This window comes from Grammomys surdaster, unplaced genomic scaffold, assembly GCF_004785775.1.
Source record: "Grammomys surdaster isolate TR1022 unplaced genomic scaffold, NIH_TR_1.0 126906, whole genome shotgun sequence".
Classification (NCBI taxonomy): Eukaryota; Metazoa; Chordata; class Mammalia; order Rodentia; family Muridae; genus Grammomys; species Grammomys surdaster.
In genome coordinates, this window is record NW_021621692.1 from 5,752,489 (window position 1) to 5,776,939 (window position 24,451).

A 24,451-nucleotide genomic window follows, 5' to 3' on the forward strand; every position below is an offset into this window, starting at 1 on the left:
CCCCTCTCTCTCTTCCTCTCTCAAGAAAAATGTACTTCTAGTCTCCCACAGTCCATCAGTATTCTGTCCATGGATAGCATGGATGAGTCCTCCACTGTGACTCTGAAAGGCAATAGGCTACATGGCCATGGCTTCAGGACGTGGCATATCCCTTTATCTCTGATCTTTTTCCTCCATTTGTGGATCCTCAGTGTTTACCTGGCTTATGTCAAACTCTAGATGTGAACTCAGGATTAGGAAGATTCTCTTTCTGGCCAGTTCTACCCAGAGAGGAAGTTGGCTGATAGACACCAGAAAGGGCCATTCATTCTTCTCTCTCTCTCTCTCTCTCTCTCTCTCATGCACCACATAGTTTAAGTTCTTATTCCATGATCATACTGGCTCTGAGAGGGGTGTGTGTGTGTGTGTGTGTGTGTAGCTTGTTCACACGTGCATGCACATGCATCCAAAGAACGGAGTTGGGTAACTCGCATCATGCATCTTACACCTGCATCTTTGTTTGGTTTTGTCTCTCTGGCCTGGAACTTGCCAACTAGGCTGGGCTAACTGGCCAGAAAGCTCCTACCTGTCCATCTTCCTAGCTAGCTTTTTCATACAGAAATCAGTGATGGGGCTCCAGTCCTTATACTTGCAAGACATACTTTACTGTCTGAGGCATGGCTTCAGTCCCCCGGGGCAGGTCCCTTGGGATCTTCTACAGTCCTTGTAACCTGCTGCTTCCCAAGGTTGGAGAATAGCCATCAAAGCTCTTGGGACAAATCTATCCCATTTATTGTCCACCTGTTTCCAAATGATCCTCTCCCAGGGGCAACCTCAGTGCCCCTGACATGCACACTCCAGCTCCCCAAGTCTGGCAGGAGGTCTCACTGCAGTGTGTCTATCCTCAAAGGCATGAAATGAAGGTGGGTGGGTTTCTTCCTTCTCTCTCCCTTGCTCGATTATCCAGACCACCCACTTTCTGTTTGCCCCGGTCTCCATCCTTGAAACCTGAGACCCTTCTCCCTAGGAACTACCCATGTTTAAATAAATAAATACCCAAAAGGAACCCACTCCCCAGGGGTGGTGGTATCCAAATCCCAGGGAGGAATGGGGGAAGGAGTGCCCTGGGTCATCTCTGGCACTTGTGGGCCATAAAGCACCCTTGGCCAGTCCTTCTGAGTAAGTGCTGGGCCACCACCTTGAGACGGGCTAAGACGAGAGCCACACATGCACAGAGAGACAACACATGCACAGAGAGACAACACAGCACAGGAGACAGGAGAGAGGAGCTTGTGGCTGCTGGAACTTAAGAATGAGGAGGCAGATGCTGGGTGTCCTCCAGGCAAAAATGAAACTTAAGATATGTGCAGAGATTCTGTGTGACTCGTCCATCACTCAGCCAGAAACCTCTAAACCCTCCTAGCCGAGGGAGAGCCAAGAGCCGCCAAGAGTGGCGAGAACAGTGCTTTTGTGAGTCAGAAACACTTCAATGGGAGCCAGAGAGGGAGAACACTGGAGGGATGCCCAAGTCAAAACCTCTCTGCCTCCTGACTCAGTGTAGAAAGCAACAAAAATCACTAGGCTTCATGGAACGGGACAGCCAGGCTCTGTAGTGGATGGGCTGTGCAAGCAAGAGTCAGTCAGTAATAGTAAGGATTTAAAGTCGGTCTGAGGGGCTGGGGGTGTAGCTAAGTTGGCTGACTGATTGCCTTGCATTGCATGAACCGGGATCGGTCACCAGTACGGCACAGACGGGGTGTGATGGTTCACGTTTGCAGTCTGCAATCCCAGCATGGGTACGAAAAGAGCTCAAGGCCGTCCTTACCTAGAGTGAGTCATCTTAAAGAAATAAAAGTAAACGGTCGAGAGAAAGAAAATCAGTGAGCCCTGGGCAGGTTATCAAATGCCAAGCAGTGAATGCTAAACGAGTACATATGAATAACACTGAATGGGCTTAACACCAAAGTCGACTTCTCTAATTATCATCGTATATATATAGATATGCACATATATACATATACGCATATACTTATAAATATAACACATATATGAATATGCATATACATGTACATATACATGTATATGAATATGGATATATACATACATACATGTATATGCATATACACACATATGTACATATATACACGTGTGTGTGTGTGTGTATGTGTGTGTGTGTGTGTGTATTGGCTGGTTTTGTGTGTCAATTTGACACAAGCTGGAGTTATCACAGAGAAAGGAGCCTCCCTTGAGGAAATGCCTCCATGAAATCCAGCTGTAAGGCATGTTCTCAGTTAGTGATCAAGGAGAGGAGGGGTCATTGTGGGTGGTGCCATCCCTGGGCTGGTGGTCCTGGGGTCTATAAGAAAGCAAGCTGAGCAAGCCAGGGGAAGCAAGCTAGTAAGCAGCACCCCTCCATGGCCTCTGCATCAGCTCCTGCCTCCAAGTTCTTACCCTGTGTCAGTTCTTGTCCTGACTTTCTTTGGTGATGAACAGCAATGTGGAAGTGTAAGCTGAATAAACAAACCCTTTTCTCCCCAGCTTGCTTCTTGGTCATGACATTTTGTGCAGGAATAGAAACCCTGACAAAAACAATCTGCGTATGTATATCTATATGCAAGAATAATAATTAGAAAAGAGCAATTTAAGACGGAATGGGAGGGGCAAGAGGGGGAGGGGAGTCGTAGAAATGGTATAAATAAAATACCCATGTATAACTTTCTCAAAAAAATTAGATTAGAAAATAAAATAAACTTAAAACTAAAGAAAATAAAATATACCTGAGAAATAAGGGGAAAGAGGCCTTTCCACAACTGTCCCTTTAAGAGATGCATGAAAGTTTACAGATGCTTCCCCCCACCCCACCCCTAAGGCAGAGACAGGGACAGGCTCTTCAGAGGTGGGCCTCATGGCTTATGGTGGCTAAGGAAGGAGTAGACTGGATGTCGCTAGAAAGCTGGCTGGTCCCACTAGTGCATAAGGAAGCAGGGAGGAAAAAAAAAAAAGAGAGAGAGCATGTTCCAAAAATAAACACGATCCCCAAAATCAACACTGTTAATGGAAATGACTAATCAAGGGTGCGCTGAACCTGGGGGTTCTTGATAAAGACGCAGAGGGAAATGTACTCAGAAAAGTAACAGATTCCCCCGCTTTGGTAAGTCAATAAAGACATGGAGGGGGGTGGGAGTACAGAGTTAGAGCTGAGGAGGAGGGGGGAGGAACCCAGGGTTCAAGCGGTGGTCAAGGAGGAAAAGAAGCACTCAAGGTTAAAGAGCCAAGGGGCCAGGGGGACGTGGGGCCCCCCCCCCCGCGGGGGGGCCAAGGAGGAAGGGGGAAGCCCAGGGTTGAGGGAACTAGAGACTGAAAAAACATAATATCAAGACTCACATAGAAGGAAAAACACATTCCCACATGGGCTTCACTCAAGTAGGGGCGCATGCTCCAGAAAGCTCACAGTACACAAACGAGGGTGAGGCAGGTGCTGTGCAGAATACCTATAAAGACCACATGGGCTAGGGCAGGGTGCATTTGAGCACATGCCTTTTCTCTCCACTCACTAGTCCGTTCCCATGCCCCTTCTTCTAATCACAGGTCTCTTGATCCAATTCTCTGCTGTGTGACACAAGAACCTAGCTAGAGACTTCCACAGAAGTGTAAGGGACACTCCATCGGGCCCTCTTGGGACTCACCTACAGAACTGTGGCAGAGCTCTGTAGCTCACCTGTGAGCTCCAGCACCCCTGACTGCCAAGGGCACCTCATCAGCCTTTGTTTGGTGGCTGTCTCTTGTACTACAGGGTTCTTGCAACATCCCCAGCCTCTGCCTCTAGATGCTAATAGGAATCTTTCTTTGCTGTGGTGAACCAGAAGTGTCCAGGCTTTGCAGCTGGGATCTTAGAGATTCCTTCCATCCCCTTCTCAGCAAACAAAGCACCCAGGCATCCTCTAGCCCTGAGTGGGAGCATTGTCTATGGCCTGTTTAAGGCCTGGAGAGGGACAAGCAGAGGGCTCGTTGGAAGGGAACATAGCACCTCGTGCATCTGAGGCAACTAATGGTTCTGGGCTACCAGCACCTACATAAAAACTCGCCACTAGTTCCTCTGACCAGTAAAATGAGGATCTTGTCTGCTTGGAAGGCAATAAACAGAGGGCTGGGGAGACAGCTCTGTCAATAAAGTGTTTGCCACACAAGCGTGGGGACCTGGATTTAATCCCCAGAGAGCCCCACCCCTTGCAAAGCCAGATGTGACTGTGCGTGTTTGTAATGAGCGTTGAGAGAAAGACATGTGGGTCTCTGGAACTCTCTGACCAGTCACTTTAGTCAAATTGGAAAGTTCCAGGCCAGTGATAGACCCTACCAAAAAAGAAAGAAAAAAGTGGGTGACATCCAAGGTTGACCTCTGGCCTACATGCATATACATGCACATACTGACATACACATACCACACACACATACACTTGGAAATGATAAACAGATACACAGCCTTCATTTTCCCTTTGCCTCAATGTTGTCTTGACTAGGAGGGTCAAGTATCATCTACCTCAAGGAGGAAGTCTGCAGCCAAGGGACATCCAAGATGCCAATCGGGGGCCAAAAGATAGAGCCAGTTGTCCTAATGGGCTCTAACAAGAGCCCCACATAGGGTCAGTAGGAGTCACTTCTCAGACCCCAAGTTCTTTTGAAAAAAAAAAAAAAAACAAGATCAAAGAAAGCACAAGGGTTTTTAGAGATGCTTTTGAGATATTTGTGGCCACCACAACTCTCTTGTCCTACCCCGTTTTAACGAAGCTCTGTGTCTATGAAGGAGGGTGAAAGATGATCCCACTGTGATGGTCAAGAAACCCCTCTTATCCATGACACACAATCCCAGCTCAGGGTCACAGCACATGTCACTAAAGAGCTGGCAGCTTGATATGTATGTCCCTAGCCCAATTCAGTACCACATGCCAATAAGAAGCCCATGATCACATTTTATTTGTATGTCTCACTGCAAAGGGCAGTAAAGTTAGTCTTAAAGGTTTCTACAGCATGTCCACGTACACCTTCTGTATTCTACACAGAGATGAGCTGTTGGCAGGGGTTGAAACTAGATAGTGAAGAGAGGAAGGAGGGGAAAAGCCAGGAGGTTAGCAGGCTGGTCCTTCCCACTTTCACACACACACATACACACACACACACACACATACACACATACACACATATACACATATACACATACACACATACACTCATACACACACATACATATACATACACACACATACACACACACATACACACACACATACACACACACATACATACACATACACACACACACATACACACACACATACATACACACACACACATACACTCATACACACACATACATATACACACATACACACACATATACATACACACGCACACACACATACACACACAGACACACACATATACATACACACAGACACACACAGACACACACATACACACATACATACACACACACACAGACACACACATACATACACACACATACACACACACACACTTCAATTCAGAAAGCTCAGCACAATCAGCTTCCCTGGCCTTGGGCTTTCATCCTCAAAGCTGCTTTCCACAAAAAAAAAAAAAAGAAAGAAAAAAGAAAAAAAAATAGATTCTAAATAGAGCAGAACTGAGCATGGGGCTGTAGCCGATGAAGCCTTCCCCTCCCTGGAGAGCTCTGCTCCCCACACGGTGGCTGGTCTACCCCCAGCACCTCTTGCTCAAAGCATTCTTGACCCAGGATCACCGGACCCTGACCGGCGAGCACAAAGCTGCCACCAGTGGATTTTGCTTCCGCAGCATTTTGCTTGGGCGCCACCTCCTCCCTTCCATCATCAGATGATGCGGTCTCCAGACTCCAGGGCCTGTGTCTGTCCTGGAAGACAACGTGGGGAGCGTATTGCCAGCAAGGAATAGGAGCCTGAAACCTCACCACTGAGTGGTGAGTGATGCTCAGAGGCTCAGTGAGCCCCCCAGAACCTCCATGTTCCCAAGATGAAAGTCTTAGAGCAGAGGCCACTGTGTCTAGGAGCAGATCACACCTCACTTTTGTGCTAGCTTATTGGAGGATAATTTCTATTACGTCAGAGTCTTCCATTGCCCCCAACTGGGGCTGTGTGTGCATCAGGGTGGTTTCTTAGAGTTCACGCTTGGTTCTGGAAGAATCTAGCCAAAGCACATTCCCAAGGGGGCACAGAACCCATAGTATTGAATAGATCTAGGCATTGTACTTTACTCATTAGAGGTTTGTTCTGTGTTTGAGACAGGGTCTCATGTAGCCCTGGGTAGCCTAGAACCTTCTTTGTAGCCAAGAAGGACCTTGAACTTCTGATCCTCCTGCCTCCACCTACCAAGACTAAGGAATGCAGTATGTGCCACCACACTCAGTTGTATGCAATGCTAAGACTCAAACCCAGGTTTTTGTACAGGCTGGGCAGGCAAACACTCTGCAAGCACACTACTTTAGTCTCCATAAACACCAAAAAAAAAAAGTGCCAGCCAGGGTTAGTTATGAGGTATCCAGACCTCTGCAAAGCAAAGGTTGTGATGTAACCAACTCATAACCCAGGTTCCAAGGCAAAATACTTCTTCGCACAGTTTCAGAGAGTTCAGATAATAGTGACTCGGCTACCATGTGTACATCATGGCAGCCAGAGGACACAGTAGAGATTACCCGTAGAGTCTTTAGAAGGAGCTTGTGGGGGTATCAAACTGGAGGATAGGATGCCTGAGGACCCACTCATCTGGAAGCTGTGACAAGATAACCACTCCTACCCTCCTCACAAGCCACTTCCTGGTATCTCCACTGAGTAATCTCTTAGGCCAAACAGATTCCATGACTTGCCAATGAGTCAAGGCCACCCTGTTCTTCACAGCCTCTCTGAATTCAGCACTGCAAAGGCAGGGGACGAAATTAATTTTAAAGAGAACATGAGAATTACTAACGATTATCACTAGCAACGTGGGTGTCCCTCCCTCCTTCTCCACGCCAACATGAAAGAAAAACATGGCTGAGGAGGATCCAGGGATTGGATGGGCAGAATACTACAAAATGTGTGGATAGGGGTTCTGGGCCATGGCATGCATTTAAAGATAAGTGGACCACTTCCTACTTTGTGGTTTGGGTTGTGTGTCCTCCGGTCACGTGGGTTTCTGAGCTGGAACACAGGCAGTATCGTCCGTTCTTTCTCTCTCAAGTCTGGTTCAGACCAAGAAAAGATGGAAATGAAGAGAGAAGGAATGCTTTCCCCTCTGGATGAACTGTTTTACAATAAGCTACCTGCTGGGATCAGGAAATGTGAGATCTGGGGATTTCAGCTCCCACCAAAACTCACATAGGGTAGACAGGCTGCAGCACTAGCTCTCAGGGAAGATATGCTCAACCCCACACAGCCCTTAGTGTCCGCTCCGGTTTTCCTTGGAAAACACATCTCTCTCCTGTTTCACCTCCTTCCTCCCTTGGTTCTCACTCAACCTCTGCTCAGAGCCCTCCTAGAGATACACAGCTTCTATCTAGTCAGTACCTAAGATCTACCATGCTGTCGCCGCCACCATTGCTGCTGCCGCTCACTACCAGGGTGCCCGGATGATGGGGGGAAAGCGGAATGGGCTGCAGGAGAGGCCAGGGCAGAGTTGTTCCCTAGGCGCCCATAGAAAACCCATTTTCTTTGTAATTAGGTGTGTGATGCTCAAATCGAGAGAGGGGTGACCAAAATCAAAATAAACAGCAAGCAGCGGAAACAGGCAGCCCTGCCCTGGGAATGGGAACGGTGAAGGATGAAAGTTTATACAAACACGGAAAAATGGTCAGCGTCAGAAGACAGGAAAGCCTGTGCTTCTTCGCTGGGAGGGAAGTTGGCTTATGACGTTTCCTTCGCTCCTTATTTTTGAATGCTCTCCTGGCCCCGTGTCCTATAAACAAACTAGCTTTTCCATTCTCTCACGGTGCCGGGAGGGCCGAAGATTGAGCGGGCCGAGCTGGCCACTGAAAGAAGTATCCCAGTTCTAAAAGGCCACACCCAGCCCACCAGGTCTGTGATGGGGTCTCAGTGTGAAAGATGTGGAAGCAGGGAGTTAAAACTGGGGTGTGGGAAAAACTGGAAAGCCAGGAAGGTCTCCGCCTGCCCGCCAACCCCAGAGAGGAAGGCCATGGAAAGAGCTTTGAGTATTCAGTGCATGTGCCCAAGACTGCATTTATAAAGCCCGGTAAGGATAGATTCAAGATCTTGATTTTCAGTAGAAAACCTTGAGGTCACTAGAAGTCACAGAGATGAAGGGCTGAGTCTGGCTGCTGAGGCCACTGTCCACAGTTCTGATGTCATAGGCAAAACCCCACTGCAATGGGCTACCACAGTGGTGTACGGCAGACGTTTTGTGCATCTGAAACTACTTCTTCCCATGTAGATTCAAGGGACCCATGTGCTTCCTTGCTCAAATCACAGATTGGGAATCTCCAATCCAAAAATACAAAGTCCAAAATGCCCTCCTCCTCCCCATGCCCACTCTGAAACCTTTTGAGCCTTGGTAGGACACCACAGATGGAGAACTCTACACTGGACCTCGGGTCATATGTTCTACTCAAAACACATGTTCAAAACCCATCATATAAGGTCACCTTCAGGTTGTATGTGTCAGCTATATTTGAAGTCAGTGAGTTCTGAGATTAGACTGGGGCCCATCTCCAAGACACTTTGGTTTTGGAGGTGTATATTTCAAAATCTGAAAATTCCAAAGTCCCAAGCAGTTCTTTAAATTTTTTAACATTCATTTATTGACTTACTGTGTGTATGTCCACAGGTATGCACGCCATAACATACGTGTGAAGGTGAGGGGACTGTTGGTGGGAGTTGGGTCTCGGCTCACACTGCGTGGATTACAGGGTCATCGGGCGTGGCAGTGAGTGGGTACCTTTCCTCCCTGAGCCCGTGGTTCTATACACACTTCTTAGGTTAGTCGGACTTTGTGATAAATGAAGGGACCACAATCTCAAGAGAATCTGATCTACTTTGGCTGACGGTTTCAGAGAGTTCAGTGCACGTCTGCTTGGCACCATGGATTGGCACAAAATGCCATGATGGTGGGAACACGATGCAGTGGTGTTCCTTCAGAGGAGATAGAGTGAAGAAAAGGAGACTCAGGAAGTGAACCGGGAAACATAGCAAGAGCCGGGTCACCTGCTTCCCTTAACCAGACCCCGCCTCTTACTTTTACAACCTCTCAGTAACGCCTCAGGTAAGAATCCTTCAAAGGACCGAGCCATTGATGAGATCTAATCGTCCCTGGAAAAGCCATGGCAGACACACCCAGGGGTGTGCTTTATACACTATCTACTAGGTATGTCTCCATCAGTGACGTTAATGATTAAGATTAATCATCATACTTGGTGTTCACATCGTGTTTTATAGAGGACACCTACTCTGGATTTAAAAAGCTAGGATGCCCTGTTGAAGGAGTGCTGTTCTTCCGAGTTCTGTTCCAAGGGCCCAAACTCAGTTTTTGGAACTTCTAAACCACTCTTAGAAGCAGGGCAGAGAAGGAAATAGAGCCTAGGGACATGACTCAGATGCTAAAGTGAACGGGCAAAGTCATGCAAGCATGAAGACCTGCGTTCCAGCCCCAGTGCCCATAGACAACGCCACACATAGATATACACACGTGGAATCCCAGCACTGAGGAAGCAGAGACAGATGGGCCAGCTGGCCTTGCCAAATTGGTATGTTCCAGGTTCAGTAAGAAACCCTGCTTACTAAAAAATAAATAGATATTTAAAAGGTGGACAGCTCCTTTAAACAACACTGGCTTACACACATGCATACAAGTACATCATCACCTGGTTTTATATCACACACACACACACACAGACACACACACACACACACGCACTAAAAATCAAGGCACAGACAGACTTAATGAATCCCATGAGGTCACCGTTGAAGGCTCATCCCTGTCCTGCTCTCCTTTGCCCCTTTGAAGCTATATAAACCAGCCTGTGACACTGGAGAGGCCAGAATTCATGGGGCAGAAAGGCCACCAGGATGAGAGCAGTAAGGGACGACACAGTTATCACAGTGGACCTTCGAGGTGTGTGTCAGACACTGCTGGTGTTCTCCAGCATCTGTAGGACACAGTCGAGCATTTGTTCAATCTCCTGCATCCGAGTGGAGCATCCTGGCCAATTCCTGCCAAAGCAATATGATCAGAAGAGAAGGGTGATCCTTCCGGGCTATGGAGTGACCCACTAGCCTCTTCTTACCTAGTTCTCTGGCACAAGAGGAAGGAAAAACCGGAATAATAACTGGGACATGATTAGTCATCACTGAGCCTGGGTCCCCGACATTTCTGCAAAGAGCTTCCTCTATCTCCACTGCTGCCAACACAAATTCAGCTGGAGTGTAGACAAGAAAACCTCAGGTAGAAACTGGGACTGGACACCATTTGTTATAGGAGAGGCAGCAACGACTACTTGACAGTGGGGTCTATGACACAGAGGAATCCTCTCTAGGCCCAGGGACAGGAGCCTAATGCGGTGTGCTCTGACAAGTCCTTGGCTCTCGGGCTTAGCTTCCTTCCCTATTAGAACAACAGCTCTCAATATGTTCTCATCACGAAATTAACATGAAAGGCTGGGGCATGCTTCAGTGGATAAAGTGCTTGCTGATCAAACAGGACCTGAGTTTGGATGCCCGGGACCCACTTAAAAGCTAAGCATTGCTGTGTATGCTTAAAATCCTAGCGCTGGGGGGACAGGGACAAGTGGATCTCTGGAGCTTGCTGATCAGCTGTTCCAGCCAAAATGGTAAGAGACCCTATCTCAAGATGATGATGATGATGATGATGATGATGATGATGATGATGATACAGAAAAGCTATTATTGAAGAAGGCTTCCCAGTGTTAACCCTTGGCTTCTACAGGAACCTATAGTGAACACACATACACACACACAGAGGGGGAGGAGGAGAGTTTCTCAAGTGACACATACATGTTTCACCCAGAGCTCTAAGACTGTAAAGTTCTAGGCTTCATTTTCTTCTGAGCTCCCTCATTTTCTGGCTGAATATCATATCATGTCATTTCTTTCTTCTCTGAAGCCACCTCTGGTGACTCTGGTTTACAGGTGACATCATCTTTGTCCAGGTTCTTGCCATGTTTGTAAGAGGTCTGAAGGGATGAACTTTAGAGATTCTCTTCCATAACGAAGTGAACCACCTGTTGCCTTTGTCTCTTCTCCCCTCTGTTGTGCCTGCCTTCCCAAGGGAGAGGTAGGAAGCAAGTGTCAGAGACATTTCTCCTCTGGGACTGCTGACCCTTGAGTGGCATCTCTCTACTCCAGCCCCAGTGGCATGTCCTGGAGTCTGCGTGCAACCACCCCTGGAGATGGTCCAGTGAACAATACTCAAGTTCTCGGCCCACAACCTACTAGGAAGTACGTGTTAGAGTACAGAATAAAGGATATCTGCCCAGATTCTCCTGGAGTACTAAGAAGGAGTTTGTTTGACAAATAAGACTGATTTTCACATGTGTAACCTTGTTCGGCCTCATTATACAGAAGACCCTAAGAGCAGAAAGCACTTAGATGTGATTTTTGTGGTTGTTGTTGTTTTACTCAATTTCTCCCCGCTGGACCACGTCGAACTCTAGAATTTTGGCTTAAACCTTATTTGTATATATGGTATGTTTATATCTGTATAGACAAACACACACACACACACACGCATGCACACACACACACATATAATGTGTGCACATGTATTCAAGAATATATATATGTATGTGTGGCCAGGGCATCTTTCTTAATCTTTCGACTTAGTTTTTGTGACAGGGTCTCTCATGGAACCAATTCAGATAGACTGGCTCATCTCTGTCTCCCCAGCACTGGGAGAGTCCTCATGCTTGTGTGGTAAACATGTCACCAAAGGAACCATATCCCTGGCCTCTTGATCTAAATCCTTGGATTTACAACCACCTTACACATGAGCCAAGCTTTCCAGATAGGCTGGCAAACCCCAGCCACCTTCAGCTTTCTTCATGGAAACCAAACAGTCAAGCTCACGTATTTTCTCTGTTGTTCTGATAACACCTTATTGATTATTGGAAGGCAAACAAAGAGCAGGCAGATGTGGCACTCCGCGCGGTGACAGACTGCAAACAGGGAAAGTCAATTCCACATGTTGTTTGTTCATTTGCCAGGTCAGTGGCCCTGACTGAGTGCTGCTGAGTCCCAGCACCGACCGACCTGTGAGGCTTGGACAAGGCAATGGGCTCCTGTATCCCTGTCTTCCAGTGACCAAAGAGAGGCTGTGAGGGGCCCATCAGAGCATCTGTTGGGAGAGCTAACCATCATTGGGCGATTGGGGCTCAACTTTCAGTCAATGAGGAATAACTGGGTTCTTATTCTAACAGAAGAGGTCGGAGGAGACAGAAGGAAACACACAGAATAGTTCAACCTACATACAGTTGAGATGTTAATGTACAGCCACGGGAGGAGGGACTCAAATATATGTTGCAGCATGCTTCATAAAATATATGAGGAGGATATCCCAACTGACTGAGGGAAGAACAGATCAGAGAAGGCTTCCCAGGAGACGGAGCATTTCAGACAAGCTTTGATAAATTCTTAGGGTTTCCTGGTACCTACCATCCATCCTTCAAAACAAGACTTCTCCGTGAAGATGGGCAAAGGGTTTGAAATCACATGGTTGGCCACAGTTTGAACCTAGAACACACACACACACACACACACACACACACACACACACACACTCTAAAGGCTTATGTGTTAAAGGCTGGGTGCCCTTGGAAGTCTTCGTGCTCCTGGGGAAAGGCTCTTAGGGAGACTGTGGGACTCAGGACCCTCTTACTCTATCCAACCGTGAAATGGGTGGATTTGCTCTGCTGCTTGCTCCCGCTCACATTTGTCCCCAAGTAATGGCTCTGACCGGAATCTCCAAAACCACGAGCCAAAATAAACCTTTTCTCTTTAAACGTTGATTATCTCTGGTATTTGCTAAAGCTATGGAAAGCTAACACGCCCCATTCAATAAAAGCTCATTACTGGAATACGAGAGCAGCTTTCGTCATGAAGCAGTTCCAGAACATTCCCAACCATGGACTGCATGAACGATAGGTGAAGAACTATAATGCCTGGGGCTGAGAAATAAGACACACTTTCCTGGACAGTCTCCTGGGGCAGACCTGGAGAGCAGCACCGAGGGTCTAAAGTACTGCACCCCACAGGAGACCTGAGCACCCCACAGCTGTGGGGCCTTACAGTGGGGGGGGTCTTCACATTCCACTGGTTCTTGGAAGTTAGGTAGACTGTTTATCCTCTCTATTTTGGTAGTCTAAAGTCTTATGGACTTCCCCTCCTACCCCCCTAAAGTAAGTAGTACCTCTCTCAACATGTCTGCCGAAGCCACCTGCCATTCACGAGTAGGCAGACATCATATCCTAGGACAGTGTGGTGAGGATTTAGAGTAGCTGTGGTCCAGTCTTTCTAACACTTGCCGCTGTATTCATTCTAAGTTTAATGACAGACATATCCCTTGCCTATTAGCTCGCTTCCCAGGACCAATTAATTATAGGCAGCTCAAGCCCAGGCCAGCCAGAACCCTTGGTATAGAGAATTCTAGGATCAAGGCAGAGTCTTCCACCTCCAGTTTCTAGGAAGGATAGGAGGTAGGAAGGATAGGTGAAGGAGGAAGAAAAGAAGGAGACAGGAAGCAATGTTTTAAAACTAAAAACAGAAACCCTCAACAGAACTTAATAACTTGGGGTAGATAGACTCCTGGCAGCACACAAAAGCCAGAAGGCAGAACCCAGGATGGGTCAACTTCAGACTTAATATTTGCCCTTCACTAAGCAAACTAATAAATCCTCTATGGTTTTAACCATGCCGAATTCCCCATTTTTATTTATTGATCAAAATGGCAGGCAGAGTCTCCTCCGCCCCTTGCCTTAGCAGTCACCCAGGGGTAAACGTCCCTGGGCACTGCTGTCACCGGCTGTATGTCTATTTGCCTATTCCTTCAACAAACTCATGCTCAATGCAACTGACAGCATGTGCAAACATCTTTGAAGTATTCTTTGGTAATGGACATCCCCAGGATGGGACAGCCCTAAATCCTACTTGTATGGCTAAAGGGACGATGAGCTAATCTATCAGGTAACAACAAACCTGACACGCAATCAACTTCTTTCCTCTCCTGCTCCATTGTGTGCATGAGAAACTGAGCTCAAGGCAGGGCGGAATGATTGACGTGTGACCTTGGGCTAGTGGAAGCAAAGGACCAGATCTCAGGTCTTCAGACCATTCTACAACCTACCACAAGGACAGGGAGCTCTTTAGGCTTGCCACTGCTTCCCACAAGCCTAGCTTTAAGAGCTTATCCACAGTAGTGGTCATTTCCGAAGTCTCCCTTTGCCGTTCCAACTGCAATCTCCTGAACAGGAGGCTAAACTTCACCTTGAAGAATCTTCCCACCTTTAACAATTCTACACTCTCTATATCTCTATATCTCTATAGAAAGGTTCCCAGGGCCGTTTGAGGACCAGAGCATTGCTGTGGGTCAGGATCAAGTTCAAATACCCCGTAAGAGCCCAGAAATGTGGAGTCGATTTGAAATTTAGTCATGATCATGATAACTGAGGTTGGTTTGAGAGTGGTTCAGTACATGGATCAGGTGATTTCCATCGGCCCATGGACATGAGGTAATAGCTCTTCCACTGTGGGAAAATACAGTAGATGTTTAAAACATCAACTCCTAGAAAACGGATGGCTTCAAAGATGACAGCACTCCGGACGTCATCAAGAGATGGTCCTAGGCAGCTGTGACCAGTCCTGCCATGTTTAAGCAAGCAGCTAAAATGAAGGGCTTGCTGATATCAAAATCTCACTTCTCCTGTTTCTCTGCCCCGTGATACATACCACTAGAATCCAGACATAAAAGACTTATTATGGAGAAGGTGAAATACATCAGCTCAAAATCTCTCATCGGGGACCTGACAATCCTGGCTACAGGTAAGAACCTCTGATTTGCTCTCCTCCTTTTCACCTTCAGGCTGTAGACTGTTCGGCCTTCCCTTGAAACTCCCTCTTGACCTAAGGCTGCCTCCCCGGGTCTAGATGATCATCTGGTCCAGATATTTGAAAGGAGATTCCTGTGTGAGATGGGTTGCATCAAGTTTAAGCTACCTTAGCTGCTGGGGTCAGCTAAACTGATAGAAATGTGGCTGACAGGGAAGTGGGAGACAGCTGCCTTTGTCTCAATAGCAAAGCTTCTTCTAGGACCAAGGAATGAATATGGGGTACACATGAAGCAGGCAGCTGAAACATGTCCATCTTTGAGTGACTGTTGCATGTGTGTGTGTGGGGGGGGTGAGTTCTTAAGAGGGCACACACATGTGCGAGCAGAGACTGAAAAACAACCTCAGGTGTTGTTCCTGAAGAATTACCCATCTTGAATTTTAAAAGATTTATTTTACTTTTATTTATGTATCTGTGTGTGTGTGTGTGTGTGTGTGTGCGCGTGCACAAATGTACACATACATGTGTCTGTGTCTGTATTTGTCTGTGCATGTAGAGGTGTAGAGGTCAGAAAAGGGTGTGAGATCCCCTGGAGCTAGAGTCACAGGCAGCTGTGAGCTGCCTGATGTGGGGGCTGGAATTTGAATTCTGGTCCTTTGCAAGAGCACCAAGCACTCTTAACTACTGAGTTATCTCTTCAGCCCCTTTAGTTTTCAAGAAAAAAAGGTCTCTCCTTAGCCTGGCACTTGCCAAGTAGGCCAGGCTGGCTGAGCAGTGAACCCCCGGGCTGTCTTCCCAAGCACTGGGTTTATAAATCTACACCACCACACACTGGTCCAGAAGCACTTTCTTGATTGAGCCAGCTCTCCAATCCCATGCTCATCTTTTCAAAGATAGCATCCAAAGAAAAGGATTCAGGCTAGCATTTTTCCCAGTGCATGGGGGTTCTCAAAAATGATGCCCAAATCCTTGGATTCCTGGATGCTCACTGCAATCCTAGTGTATAATTACCTCCCTGTGGCTGTGCAACTCAAGATGAGCAAGCAGGATTAGTGGGAGGCCCCTGCTCCAGCACGATGGACCCTCATGCCTAGCTTTCAGCAGAAAGACATGGGGGGGGGAAGCTAAATCCCCTGACAGGCAGCAACAACTGCAGGTGCCAGGTGATCCTGAAAACTTGGCTTTTCTAAGCTTCAGAGGAACCCGTAATTTACCTTTCAATTGTTCTTACCTGTCATGAACACCCCAAATTGGATTGGCATGACTCCTCCCTTCCCCACCCCCCTAAAGTCCCACCCACTCCCTGGAGCGAGCCAGTGACTGAGAAGGTTAGGAGTGAGCTGGGAGGTCCCACTCAACACTCTCTGAGTGGAACCCAAAGGTTATCAGGCAGGACTTTAGAAGGAAAGTACACACTTATCCCCAGTCGACATGCCCTTGATATTTTAAATAAATGCTACAGTTCAAAGGACTTCCAGGAAGTCTCCTAGCCAGGTCCCTTGCTTTCCAGACATTGTCCCTAAGATTTCAGCTCTTTGTCTCTGTCTAGCAAAGATGTAAATTTTTTGATCTTCATTTATTCTGCAGAGCACATGTTTGCACAGGTGCTGCGCACACACACGCACACACACACACGAACCTGAGTGTGGTGCAGTGCACCCTATACTATCCTTGTGGCTGTGGGCTTGCTTCTTCAAGGACAATTTCATTTTTAATAAAAGTTAGGTGTCACCTGTCATAGAGCAATGCCTGGTCATTTGAATTTCTGCCACGCCCATTGTTCACAACGCTCCTCAGAAGGACACAGTCTCAACAGACCCATCATGCCTAAGATTGTTTTCAAAACAAGACAGCTCTACCATCTTACAAATAATAGACTTGGTCAGGGTGGGGCATCTGATCCTGTCTATCTGTAGTCTGTCATGTGGTCGGTGAGAGACCAGACGTGCAGCTCTGAATGGGGAGTGGGTAAGTTATCTAGAAGCTTCCTCTTGCTGCAGCAGCAGCAAGAGATATGGTCATTGGTTGGTTCACTTACTAGGATGACCAATTATGACAGTTGTCTCAATTCTGCCCCAGATTTAGCTTCCACAAAATCTTTTATCTCAAGAAATCCCTTGTCCTAAGCAGGCTGGGATGACTTGGTCTCCCCAGCTCCACAGAGAGTGGAATGTTGGAGTTGGGAGCATTATTTCATACTGCACAGGGAGGGAGCCTGATGGTCTGGATGCTACTGTCTCTGGCATCTCTGTGGCTGTTGAGAGCATGGTCTAAGTATGGGACTCCATAGCAGGTCACCTGGGCAGCCCCTCCAACCATTCCTATCGTCTTCTCCACTGTCGCTTTAGAAAAGACAACATTTACAGAGCAATGTATATGAAGAAATTTATACAACATAGAGGCTGCTTAGGAAAGGAGGAAGTGGGGGAAGGAGTGAGGAAGGGGATGTCTGTAAGCCTTCTTAAGATTTCAGCAGCATTAGACATCTTCAAGAGGTCTTCTCGACTCCACCACAGAGAATCTAAGAGGCCAAAGTCGACACTCCGTTTTAAAGTCACTGAAGAGCCACACAAATACACCAGATACAGCACAAGGAAGCTTGGATTGTTTTATATAAACAAACTGTCCATCCATTTTGCAAACAGAAAAAGCTCAAACATCTTTGAGCATAGTCAAGGAGGGGAATCAAGGCATGATTACGAAGGATTTCCAACTGCACATGTGGGGGCCACAGACGAAAGGAACAGAGGAGGCTCCAGCTCCCGTTGGCTGTGTGGCATGTCATCAGCATATAGCAGAGGAAAGAGGTCCTCAGGAGGCAGGACCCATGGAGCTGGCTGCTCAGGCATGAAGCCCCTGGATAAGCTGATCTCCGGTTGCAACCTCTGAAGAGAGTCTTCATGGCTCCTTGCGTTTGTCTCAGAAGGTGGAATGATAAGTGGGCTCATCTCTGCCTATCCAGATGTACACCTGCATATGATCCAGTGCTGGTCCTGCCCCCGCCCCAGGACGCTCCTCTTGGTCTGACCTTCAAGAGCCCACGGGACCATCCAGGTGGATCTTGTATCCCTCAGGAGTCTTGTGCTGCTTCCAGGCTGGGTGACTGACCTCTTTCCAAGGAACAGAAATAAAAATCAAGATCCCAATTCAACCCAAGTGTAGTTAACTATTCACTCTGTATCTGGCTCGAGGATAGTAGAACAAACAAGAATCATCTCTGGGTCCAGAGGCGAGGTGGGCACAGGAGGCGGGGTCAGGCAGGGAAGGGTGCAGTCCCTGGACAGGGACAGAGTGAAGGATGAGTGTCCTGGGTAGTGGCAGCAGGGGACTTGTTTGCCACCAGACAGTAGATAAGCTGGGTTGGTGAGCCTTCCCCGTGTCCAGAGACATACATCTTTGTTCATTCAAGTCAAAACAGACTATTTGTCCCCAAATGTCTGGACAGTCTAGAAGTTTCTCTATTCTCCGACACAATATCCCTCAATTGAATCCGGGGTTCTAGGCTCTCAAGAGGCATGCAGATTTCAGCCAGATCTGAAAAGAGAGCCAGGGTCATATTTTCCATGGTTCCACAGAATTCTCAGTAAGCAGCATGGGTGAGCAGGAACAGCCCTTGGTCAGCCTCCTTCTTGACCTGTGGACCAAAAGACATTGAGAGTTAGATGGTGGTATACGCCCCTTTCACAACAGTGTACTGTTCAGACTCTATTCCACAGGATTCTAGTTAGTGCTGCCCGAACACAGGACATAGAATTCTAGTCAAGGAGCTGGAGAAAGAGAGGCTTATGCTCTGGGGAACTCCTTGCGCACTGGAGCATCCCCAAGAAGCCTAATACATCTTAGGACTGGGATGATGGGTACCTGGCCTGGGGTTGAGTGGTGAGAAAATACCTGTCGAAGTTTCATTGCAGGAGAGCTGGGGAAGGGGACAGTCTCAACCGCAGAATCACAGTTTTGTTTTTGTTTTTAAATGAGTTCTGCCGGTGGCCCAAAATCAAGTAGGTACATTTCATCCAGGACAGGCGGGTCCCTCCACACACTCCTTCACATTCGGACACAAAACCACATCAAATAACCCCAAAGTTCCCTATGCTCACTCTACTTTCCTTCCCTCCTTCTGCATCAGCCTTGGGGCTGTCTCTAAGAGCCCCACAAGCCTTTTCCCCTGGGAGACAGGCCACGCAGCTGGCAAATTAATTGGCAGTGACAGGGCTTCCTTCCGGTTGCTCGGCAACGACCTGCAACTGACAGCCACGGGAGGACTCTGGGCGCAGAGGGACTGCCATGAGGAATTTACAAAACAAAATCTGAAGCAAAACACACAAGGCCCCAGACTATCACCCTCAAAGGGCAGAATTAGACAAGGGGAGGGGGTGGGGCAAGGGGTGGGGAGGAAGGGGGGCTAGGGCATGAGAAAGTTCTCCCCCCACGACCCCCCCCTTCACCAAACGGTTCCTAGAGCCTTTACCTCTGCCAGCCCGGAGAAAGAGAGAGAAAGGGGTGCAGGGATTTAAAAAGAAGCCTGGGAGCTGAAAGGTCACAGGGAATCGCAGCCAAGGTTGATGAAGCTTGCTGTGCAGAAAACTACAGTATCTGCTGGGAACGCGTCTCCCCATGACATGGCTCCACGGGCGAAGCCCTCCACCAAGGCAGAAGCGTTCACATCTAAGGCCCTCTTCCCTGGCCATTTGCACTGATTGGATTTCTATCTGTTGCTATGACAGAGTAGACAAGCCATACACCACACGGTCTTGCCTCGGCCCTCATCTCTGACCTCTTTTGCTGATTGGTTGTCAGGTTTTGAGACAGGGTCTCCCACTCTGAAGTACATGCTAGCCTTGAACTTTAGGCGATCTTCCTGTCTCTGCTTCCTGAGTCTCGGGATTACTAGTGTGAGTTGCCAGGCCTGGCTTCCGGCCTCTTTTAAACCTTCCATGCATGAGCAGAGTAGACATGCAGTCTATGTACATGTTGAAGCATTCAGTGGAAAGAAGAAGAAGAAGAAGAAGAAGAAGAAGAAGAAGAAGAAGAAGAAGAAGAAGAAGAAGAAGAAGAAGAAGAAGAAGAAGAAGAAAGACACTGAGAGATGCTCTCCCTCTGGTCCCTGTAACCTTGTCCGGCAAAAAGAGCTGGTGGACAGGGTGAAGGCAGCAGTCTGAGACAGGAGCTGGCCCTGGGTCATCAGGTTTAGCCCTCGGCACCATCACCTACGGTCACAGAGGCAGGGGATGGGACACGGGGAGGTGTGGCAATGGAACGGAGAGTTTGGCTAGCCCAGCTAGGCTGTCCTGAGGATGGAACAGTGAAGGCAGTGGGTTCTCTCTGGAGATCCAGAAAGAATCAGTACTGAGACATTTGTAACCATACAGTCATGGACCCTGGAGCTGCAGGTATGCCAGACAAGCCTTACACCACTGAGCCAACCTCCAGACCCGAACAGCATCCCCAAAGATTTTCCAAGGGGGCACGAGAGTGAGGATGCAGGTAATGGAGATGACAAATTCATTCCTAGCAGTGGAGCAGGATTTAGCCTTAGAATGGACTAGCTGGTATCATGAAGGCTCAGTAAGAAAAAGGCAGGCCCCTGAGAGCAACTGAGGCAAGAAGGAAGGCTGAACTGTGAAGAAGTAGGCTGTTAAATGACAGCATCTTGCTGGCAGGGACTTGGCCAGGTGGCTTAATCTCTGGGGGGGAGGGAGCCTTAGTTTTGTCATTTGCAAAATAAAGATAATATTATCATCTACCTTACAAAGCTCTTGGGATTAAATGAGATAATACACGGAAACTACCTGGCGAATGACGGATGCCAAGGGAGCGGTAATGCTTAGGGAAGTTCCAGCTTTCAGACATGAGCCACAGCTGCTGCTTCTTGCCACCCTCAATAACCTATCCTGCCCTTTCTATGTGTTGATAGAACTCTGATTTATCTGTTTGTTTGTTTGTTTGTTTGTTTTGCTGGTGTGTTGGAGTTTGGACTCTTAGGCTGAAAAGTATAGATATATGAGAGCTGGCCAATGAGATGCAAGTAAAACTCTGGGAGTACTTCAGGGCAGGCTGCTCTAGAGGGGCTTGAAGCCAATTCATCTTTACTTCGCTCTGCTTTAATCAGGACACGATGGCTGGTGCTCCAGCAGCCATATTGGTCTCCTAGAGACAATCATGTCCTCTGATGGTTAAAAGAAGGAAACGGGCTGGAGGCGGGGCTGGATCCTGGCCACTCCAGTGATGTTTGATTGGCAGGGTTAGTTTCCTTCATGATTTCTGTTATGTAAGAGGAAAGTGCTTCTCTCTTAATTCTCTGTTGTAGCATTTTCTAATAATCATGCTAATGGATTTCTCAATCTATAGGCCTGAACCAACAGCCTCATAATCACAGTGGAACTGGTTAGAAATGTAAATCCTACAGCCCGCTCTAGACTGTAGGAATGGAACCTATGACGTTACATCAGTGGCACAAGTGTTCTATACCACGTTCTGGACCAAGTCACACCACGGTCCTTGCAATGCACATTTGAACGAACCCTTCAGGGATCCGATGTGCTCTCCAGTGTGAGAACTGTGGTCTACCAGTGATAGGCTTCACTCTCCTATGCACTGTGGGATTGAATGGTGTACCTAGCCTCTCTATACATAAGCGCCCTCACCCCAGTGGGATGAGAAGTGTCTTAGATGCTGTCATCTATCTGAATTGAGCAGACTGTGGGGACGGTAGCCTTGCTCACAGTTGACAGATGCTGGCCTGGTTCTTCAGCTTCCTTTTCTTGTTCAAGTGTGTGTGTGTGTGTGTGTGTGTGTGTGTGTGTGTGTGTGAAGCACATGTAGTGTTCTTTAAAGCCATAAGAGTGTGTTTGATCCCCTGGAATTAAGGGTGGTTGTATGTCACCCAATATGTGTAGTGGGAACTTCACTCAGGACATCTAAGTGTAGCACGAGTTCTTAAACACTGAACCATGTCCCCAACTCCCTTATCAAGAAGAATGAGGAGGAGGAGGAGGAAGAGGAGGAGGAAGAGGAGGAGGAAGAATAAGAGGAGGAGGAGGAGAAAAGGAGAAGGAGGATAAGGAAGAAGAGGAGGAGGGGAAGGGGATGAAGAGAGGGAAGAGGAGGAGGAGGAGGAGGAGGAGGAGGAGGAGGAGGAGGAGGAGAAGGAGAAGGAGAAGGAGAAGGAGAAGAAGAAGAAGAAGAAGAAGAAGAAGAAGAAGAAGAAGAAGAAGAAGAAGAAGAAGAAGAAGAAGAAGAAGAAAATAATAAGACCCAAGTCTTTGGCTGGAGCAGTGCAAGCTTGTGGAGGTCAGAGGACAACCTCATCGCCAATCCAGCCCTTCCACCTAGTTGGAGACAGGGCCTCCTGGTTTTTGTCACAGTGTACACCACACTAGCTGACTTACAAGCTTTCAGGGGATTTCCTGTTTCCACCTCCCACTCTGCAGAGGGAATATTGGGATTGCAGCTGTATACTTTACAGACCCATGCCCAGCTTTATTGGGTTTGGGGATTAGAACTCAAGTCCTCATGTTTCTGTTGCAAGTGTTTAACCCAGGGAGCCATCTCCCCCACCCTCAGTTGTTTCTTGACCCTAGATACACATCACAGTCTCCTGGGAAGCTTTTTGAACTTATGAAGACCAGGACTTGCCAAGCCCCATAAAGTCTCTATAGACAAGGGAGGAACCTACAGAGCTAAAGCTGCACAGGTAGAGCCAGTGTGTGCCTTGCTCAGCATCTCTGCAGCTGGCACGGGGAGAACCTGCTTCAGGCTGCTTCAGGTGCTGAGTCTGCTGATGGGCAACACACACGTGTTCCCAAGACAAAGCTGAACCAAGAGTGGGTTGGACAGCCTTGGGAGCAGCTTGGGAGCAGCTTGGGAGCAGGCATCCCTGTGGACAGTTGGGGTGGAACTCTTGGCAGCTGGGTCAGCCCATTTCCCATAAGGACGCTCTTTTGGTGTCTCACATGAATAATTACGCAAAGCCCTAGCTTCTGTGAATACAGGGTCCCAGTAAGAGGCACACAGACGAACTTGAACCTTCCCACCAGAAAGAAGGGAGTGAGTGAAGATAGCCTTGGGGAAATGGGGTTTGCTCAGAGACAGGAGGTGGATTCCTTTCCAGTGGCTAGCCTCAAACCTGGGACATGAACCCAAGCAGGCAGAGGAGAAGCTGAACCATGGAACAAGGGAGATGGAGTCCAAGAGAGGGTTGAATAAGCCAACATTCGGACCCCTAAAGAGGAAGGATTCAGTCCAAAGGATTCTGTGCTTTCTCCTGCAGAGATGACTATGCCATTCATTACTTCATTCCCAATCTGGGCTCATGGACTGCTGAGCCAACTTTCTTTTAAATTTAATATACTTTTAATTAAAATGTAATTGCATAATTTCCTTCTTGCCTTTCCTTCCTCCAACCCTTCCCATGTTCTCCCCCACACCCACTTCCTTCTTTTTTTTTTCAATTATTTTACACACACACATAGAGGCAGAGGCAGAGGCAGAGGCAGAGGCAGAGAAGGTCATCTTTGTTTGTATGAATACTATTTCAGGGCTGACTACTTTATATTGAATAACCAGTTAGGGGACTTGTCCCAAGGAGAGACTCCCTCTCTCAGGAGTCATGAGCTACCTGAACCCAGGAGTGGGAAACTGAGATTTCCTTATATCTACAGAGAAGTACAGTTCTCACCCAGTATCAGAGCCTCTCCTGTTTACAGTAAGTGGAGACCATTATAGAAATCCACAGCCGAATACAGTTCAGAGATCAACAGGCTCATGGGAAGCCCAGCCCCAAGCACACAGATCAACACAATTCCTGCATCTAAGGCTCAGGAATCATCCTGCAAGAATGAATGAAAAGACCAGAGGAGCCAGAGGCCATGGAGGTCTGCTGTGAGGTTGTGTTTCCTAGCAATGGTGCACAAATGAGACCTGGGCACGGACAACATCAGTAGACATGTTAACTTGGAAGGCCAACCTTTTCTTCATTTCTCTTGGCTCCAATCACGAAGTTCAGGATGTCAAAGGAAGTGTAGGATGTGGAAGAGGGAGGAAGAAGGAAGGGGGAAGAAGAGAAGAGGAAGTGAGGAGGAGAAGAAAAAGGAAGAGAGGAGGAAGACAGGGAACAGGAGTGGAAGGAAGAAGAAGAAGGAGGAAGAGGAGCAGGAGGGGGAGGAGGAGGGGGAAGTGGAAGAAGAGGAGGAAGAGGAGGAAGAGGAGGTGGAGAGGCATGTGTGGGACCTGGGTGTAGTGGTGCACACACCTTTAGTACCAGCACTCAGGAGGCGAAGGCAGAAGGATCACCAGTTGAGTCTAGCCTGGTGTACATAGAGGCCAGTCAGGTATACATAGTGAGATAGTGAGATCCTGTCTCAGAGAGAGAGAGAGAGAGAGAGAGAGAGAGAGAGAGAGAGAGAGAGAGAGAGAGAGAG